General features: G+C 48.2%; 1 pseudogene; it reads right to left on the bottom strand.

The window, feature by feature from the left end:
- Positions 1-1,474, bottom strand: part of LOC116479509 (zinc finger protein 491-like) — a 4,392-nt pseudogene extending 2,918 nt beyond the window's left edge.
- Positions 1,475-6,907: the final 5,433 nt, after the last annotated feature.

Raw genomic sequence — 6,907 nt, 5'->3', positions numbered from 1 at the left:
CAGGCTGGAATGCAGTGGCATGATCTTGGCTCATTGCAACCTCTGCCTCCTGGTTTAAGCAATTCTCCTGCCTCAGCCTTTCAAGTAGCTGGGATTACAGGCATGAACCACCATTCCTGGCTAATATTTGTATTTTTAGTAGAGACAGGTTTCACCATGTTGGCCAGGGTGGTCTTGAACTCCTGACCTCGTGATCCGCCTGCCTCAGCCTCTCAAAGTGCTGGGATTACAGGCATGAGACACCGCGCCCGGCCTGCCTAAGTCATAATTTCTATGACAGAATTTCTCATTTACAGCTTCCCCTGAGACCATCTTTCATTTCAGTTAACCCTGCTCCTTGGGGGTTATATGTGAGATAAAAGTGCCATGCTATATCATGTTCCCTGGCTCAGTCCTACACAGCATGTCCTGAAAAATGGGTCTTCAGTCACTGTCAATGCACCAGGGATAGATATACATAGTACTGAGAGCCTCTAAATCTTTAATAAGTTCTGGCTTGGTTAGCTCCCTTACAAGGAAAACCTTGCTGCAGTCCATAGCAGTGTGAGGAAGCCTTGGCCATGCCTCATCCCATTTCCCGCACCCTGGAAGACATCTGCCTCTCTCTCCTGGTGCAGTCGTGCCTTGCCTGGTCTGGGCTCCCTTCCTGCCCTAAGGCAAGCGTATCTCTCCACTGAACACTGAGTCTGAAATGCCCTGCACACACTTGTGATCCCTTGCAGAAGGAAGGAGCAGGGACAGCCCCTTGAATGAGGAAGCTAACAGTGCCTCTTCTAACAATAAGGAGCAAGTCGCCTTGAAATGCAAATATCTGATGACCAGGGCGCAAGGAAGGCGCTCGCTCAGGCTGCTCGCTTAGAGAGGCTGCTCGCTTAGAGAGGCTGCTCGCTTAGAGACGCTGTGGCCAGAACAAGTCAGACATGATCTGCAGGACCCGGTTACCCAGGGCTTCTGCTGTCACTCAGGACGGAGGAGGCGGGGCCTGGCGCCCCATCCAATCAGGGGTGCTGGGGCGGGGCCCTGTCAACTGTCCATCCGGGGAAGGGGGAAGGGACAGTCGCCCTCCGGACATTCCTTTAGTGCTGCGCCGACTGCGGTCGGGATCTCGGCTTTCTTGCTCCGAGAGGGACTAGGTGCCTCCACCAGAGCTCTGTCGCTCTGTAACCTGCACTGTGACTACACTAGTCGCGGGAGCCACGCAGAGGACGCCGGAACACCCTGGAAGCCGAGAAATGGTGTGTGTGAAGGGGCTGGCGTCCGGGCGACTGGGAGAGGGGCTGGAATCGGCCGAAACCGGCTGAGGCGGGACCCGGGCCTCCACGCGGCGACTCCGGGGTCTGGGACGCGAGTCCCCTCGGTCGCAGTGTGGGGCTGGGCCGGCAGCCGGGACCCCGGGCCTCCTGTCCCGTCCCTTCACGGTGACTGCGGCCCGGGCCCCGGAGCCCAATCTGGGCAGGTCCATGTCTCCCCACATTATGCGGGGGCCACGGGAGGGATATGGGGGGATCCCGCCTCGGGCGTGGGGTTTGTTAGAAACAAGTACCCGGTGCCGCAAAGAAAACCAGCATCTAGGCAGAAAATTCCTCAGCAAGGCAAATTTATTTCTACGCAAGGGTGCAGCTTGCGCCAGTCACAAGAGCACACCGAGCGGGGTAGGGCAGGGGTTTTTCTCCTTAACACAGTTCCTAGCACTTCTGTGTCCTTTCCTCATTGGCTAGGGTTGGACCTCACAATCTAAGCTAACTCGATTGGCTAAGGTTTAAAATTAAATAGGGTCTGGCCGGGCGCGGTGGGTCACGCCTGTAACCCCAGTACTTTGGGAGGCCGAGGCAGGCGGATCACGAGATCAGGAGATGGAGACCATCCCTGGCTAACACGGTGAAACCCCGTCTCTACTAAAAATACAAAAAATTAGCTGGGCGTGGTGGCGGGCACCTGTAGTCGCAGCTACTCTGGGAGGCTGAGGCAGGAGAATGGCGTGAACCCGGGAGGCGGAGCTTGTAGTGAACCGAGATCGCGCCACTGCACTCCAACCTGGGCAACAGAGCAAGACAACTGGGCAACTCCATCACACACACACACACACACACACACACACACACACACACACACGCAAATTAAATAGGGTCTATGAGACGGGAAGGAACAGCGACTGTCTGTTACTAGGCGGGAAAGCATATCTGGACTTGTCTGGGCGCGGCAAAATCAGGAAGGTTGTTTACAGAACAGGTAGCTAGGAGACAAGGAAGTCGGTCTCAAGAAACAAAGAACAGCGAACTAAAGCTTTTAGAAAAGGAATTTATCATCTCTGACAGGTTCTTGTGGGAGGAGCAGCGGTCTCTGGGGTCCCCAGTGCCCACTTTTTTCTGTTAAAAATTAAACTGAGGTACGTTAACAAAGAGTTTAGGGCCGGGCGCAGTGGCTCATGCCTGTAATCCCAGCACTTTGGGAGGCCGAGGTGGGCAGATCACGAGGTCAAGAGTTCAAGACCATCCTGGCCAACATGGTGAAACCCCATCTCTAATAAAAATACAAAAATTAGCTGGGCATGGTGGCACGTGCCTGTAATCCCAGCTACTTGGGAGGCTGAGGCAGGAGAATCGCTTGAACCCAGGAGGCAGGGGTTGCAGTGAGCCAAGACCGTGCCACTCCAGCCTGGGCAACAGAGCGAGACTCCGTCTCAAAACAACAACAACAACGATTCACGAATGAGAAACACCCAGTCCTGGCTTGTAGTTTGTCAACGGAAAAAGCCAAGCTATGTAAAATAAAGAAGTTTATTAGGAGCCGAATAGGAGAGCCCTTGGCCAAGGGAAACACAACCCCAAGCAGCCTGGAGTAAGTGGTCCTGAGGCGGCTCAAGACAGTTTGGTTTTATTCATTTCAGAGAGACAGGAATTGTAGGGAAAATCATGAATCAGTGCCTGAAAGGTGTAAGTTCCATTGGCAGAAAGGGTGGGACCTGTGGAAGGGGGCTTAGAAGGCACTGATGGTTGAGAGATTCTGTAGGTGGCAGCTGGTTGAGCGTGTGAAGCTTTGTCTAAAGTTTGGAGGAGGTAGGAGGAAGGAATGCTGAAGGAAGGGGGTCTGTTATCTGCCACTTGATTCCATCTCAGCCAAAAAACAGACCTGTTTCTCCAGATTTTATGAATTCTAAGGCATAACTTTACCCTTGCCTTGCGTGGCCTTAGGTCTTGTTTGTAAGTTAGTATCATCTTGCCACAAGGAGTCTGTTTTTCCATTCTGATGATATCTATTTTTACATGAATGTGCGTCAGTTGCTGCATCTAAACTCCTAAAGGGAGAGGCTATAAAGGAGACCTGTCTCACCTCCCATCCTGTCATACAGAGGCACTCAATTTTCAGGGTTTTTGGGGGTCCTGTTGGCCAAGAGCCAGTCACTTCACTTAGCTGGGAAGGTACTTTGTTTTTGTTTTTGTTTGAGACAGAGTCTCCTTCTTTCGCCCAGGCTGGTGTGCAGTGGCTCCATCTTGGCTCACTGCAACCTCCACCTTCCGGGTTCAAGCGATTCTCCTGCTTCAGCTTCCCGAGTAGCTGGGATTACAGGCATGTGCCACCACCCCCGGCTAATTTTTGTATTTTTAGTAGAGATAGGGTTTCACTATGTTGGCCAGGCTGTTCTTGAACTTCTGACCTCAAGTGATCCACCGGCCTTGGCCTCCCAAAATGCTGGGATTACATGTGTGAGCCACTTCACCAGGCCAGAAGATATGTTTTTATTTTTAGTTTACAGGTTGAAGGCTAGGCTTTTATAAGGTACATGAGGAGACAAACCAGATAAATGCTTGATTGGTTGCAGAGATGCAGTCACCTTATTTGGACTTGTCAACCCGAAATAATCGAAAGTTTCAGATTTCAACTGGAAGAGTTTATTCAAGCAAAAAGATAGCAATGGCCCATTTGGGAAAAACACAGACTCCAGAGAAATAGACTCAGTACTCCAAAATTGAAAGTTAAGTTCTTGCTTATATTACCGGGAAAAGAGGTCCTGATCAGATCCCAAGAGAGTTCTTGGATCTCACACAGGAAGGAATTCAAGAGGAGTCGCAAAGTGCAGTGCGAAGAGAGTTTATTGAAAGCTACTCTGGGCCAGCATGATGGCTTAGGCCTGTAATCTAAGCACTTTGGGAGGCCGAGGTGGGAGGATCACTTGAGGTCAGGAGTTTGAGACCAGCCTGGGCAATATAGCAAAACCCCATCTCTTCCAAAAATAACAAAAATTAGCCGGGTGTGGTGGCCTGCACCTGTAGTCCTAGGTACTCGGGAGGCTGAGGTGGGACAATCACTTGAACCCGGGAGGCAGAGGTTGCAGCCCAGCTGAGGACATGCCACTGCACTCCAGCCTGGGTAACAGAGTGAGACCCCATCTGAAAAAACCAAAAACAAAATAAACAAACAAGAAAAAGTTCAAGACCAACCTGGCCAACACAGTGAGACCCTGTCTCTATTTAAAAAAAAAAAAGGAAAGAAAGAAAGCAAGCCTCTCTGTTACAGAATAGGGCATCCTCATAAAGCAAGTGGAGGAACGTACTGTCTAAGTTTTTCTTATGTAGGGATCTTGTCTATGTAAAGACTAAACTGAGCTGTGCCTACGTGCATGTGGGCTGACAGCGTCACAAAATGTATTACTCTGTTTATTTAAAGAAAACTATCCTTTACATTTTAGTGCACAAGTGCATTAAAACATATCAGGCCAAGTGTGGTGGCTCACGCCTGTAATCCCAGCACTTTGAGAGGCCAAGGCGGGCGGATCACCTGAGGTCAGGGGTTCGATACCAGCCGGATGAAACCCTGTCTCTACTAAAAATACAAAAAAAATTAACTGGGCATGGTGGCATGTGCCTGTAATCCCAGCTACTCGGGAGGCTGAGACAAGAGAATCGCTTGAACTCGGGAGGCGGAGGTCTCAGTGAGCCGCGATTGCACCATTGCACTCCAGCCTGGGCAACAAGAGTGAAACTCCATCTCAAAAAAAAAAAACAAACGAAACAAAAAAAAAACTATAATTATCTTGAAAGCACGTATTATTATGAGTATTGGGACATCGGGACGTTCTGTTGTTGTGGGAGTGTAAGGATACTTGCAGGCATCTTCAGGCTGTCTCCTTCATGGGAAACATTTTATGGTCATGGGTTGTGACTGGCAAGGAGTGTTTCTTGTTAGTCTCAAGATGGAGCTGAAATTAAATTGGTGTTACTCTGGCTCCCCTAGGCACCTGCTTCTCTAACACTTATATAGGCAAAAGGCAAATAAATATAACAGGATTACATTTTCCATAGAAGGCTGATGTATGAGGTACAACAATTTAATTATTATTATTATTATTATTGAGACAATGTCTTGCTCTGTGGCCCCGGCTGGAGCAGTGGTGCAATCATGGCTTACTGCAGCCTTGACCTCCCCGGCTCAAGCACCTCCGCCTTCCAAGTAGCTGAGACTATAGTCGCCCACCAGCACACCTGGCTAATTTTTTATTTTTTACAGAAGTGGGGTCCCAATACGTTGCTCAGGCTGGTCTCTAGCTACTGGCCTCAGTCTTCCTTCTTTGGCTTCCAAAATAGCTGGGATTACAGGCGTGAGCCACTGCACCTGGCTAACAACCTAATTTATTATGGTTTCTTTTCCCCCAGAGCTTGTTTTCTTTATAGCTAGTTTTTATTTTCTTTTCAATTTAAGAGTGAATTTAACATTCCAGCTGAAGACAATGTGATAGCCGTGAAGTCTTTGTGTGAGAAAGTTAAGAGGGAAGTTAGTCTACTAGAGAGATTAGTAGTGAAGAGGGGTGCAGTGGGATGGCTCACACCTGTAATCCCAGCACTTTGGGAGGCCAAGGCAGGTGGATGGCTTGATCTCAGGAGTTCAAGACCAGCCTGGGCAACATAGTGAGGCCCCCATCTCAATTATGAAAATCATACTAAATTTTAAAAAAATAGTGACGAGGGAAAGGGTCTTTCCTGTTTTCCTTCAGTCATTTACAACATTTTACAAAACAGTATAGGTAAGAAAGAAGGCGAATCTGTAATCAGGGAAAGGAGGGTTCCAGCTAGCTAGGTGAAAGCTGTGTGTCATGTGACTCAACCCCATGATCACATTGCTTGAAGATAATTTAGAGATCCACCAGATTAAATTTTTTAATTACTTGTGTTTTGTTTGTTTGTTTGTTTTTTATTTTTTTTGAGACAGGATCTCACTCTGTCACCCAGGCTGGAGCACGGTGGCACCATCTCGGCCCACCGCAGCCTCCGCCTCCTGGGTTAAAGTAATTCTCCTGCCTCAGCCTCCCAAGTATCTGGGATTACAGGTGCGTACCACCACACTTGGCTAATTTTTATATTATTAGTAAAGGTGGGGGTTTCACCATGTTGGCCAGGCTGGCCTCGAACTCCTGGCCTCAAGTGATCCGTCCGCCTTGGGCTTCCAAAGTGTTGGGATTACAGGAGTGAGCCACCACACCTAGCCTGACTTACTTGTTCACACAGCCTATATAGGTAGAAGATTTCCAGTCATGTAATCACAGGTTAATTGGTGGATTGTGCCTAATTAAGCATACATTTCATTTCCCTATAAATTAGTAATTTTCAAGCATTTTATTTATTTATTTTTTATTTCTTTTTAATTTTTTTTGCACACAAAAACAATAAACATTTTCTAAAAATACATACAAACAAAAAGATGCATATCAGACATATTAGGAAGGTTGCACATGGGAAGTCGGGGAATAGAAATGGCGGGTGGGAGTTAAAATAAATGTGAGAGGGACTTTATATGGATCAGTGATAATAACTCAATCCTCAATTTGACAAAGAAGAGGGAGAAGGAAGAGGAAGAAAAAGAAAGTGGGATAAAGGATCAGAAAGGGAGGAAAATAGAAAAAATTAGAGTATGA

The sequence above is a fragment of the Hylobates moloch genome, unplaced genomic scaffold (genome assembly GCF_009828535.3).
Source record: "Hylobates moloch isolate HMO894 unplaced genomic scaffold, HMol_V3 SCAFFOLD_12, whole genome shotgun sequence".
NCBI lineage: Eukaryota > Metazoa > Chordata > Mammalia > Primates > Hylobatidae > Hylobates > Hylobates moloch.
The sequence above is the reverse complement of the archived record's forward strand: the minus strand, read 5'-3'. Positions and strand labels throughout refer to the sequence as shown.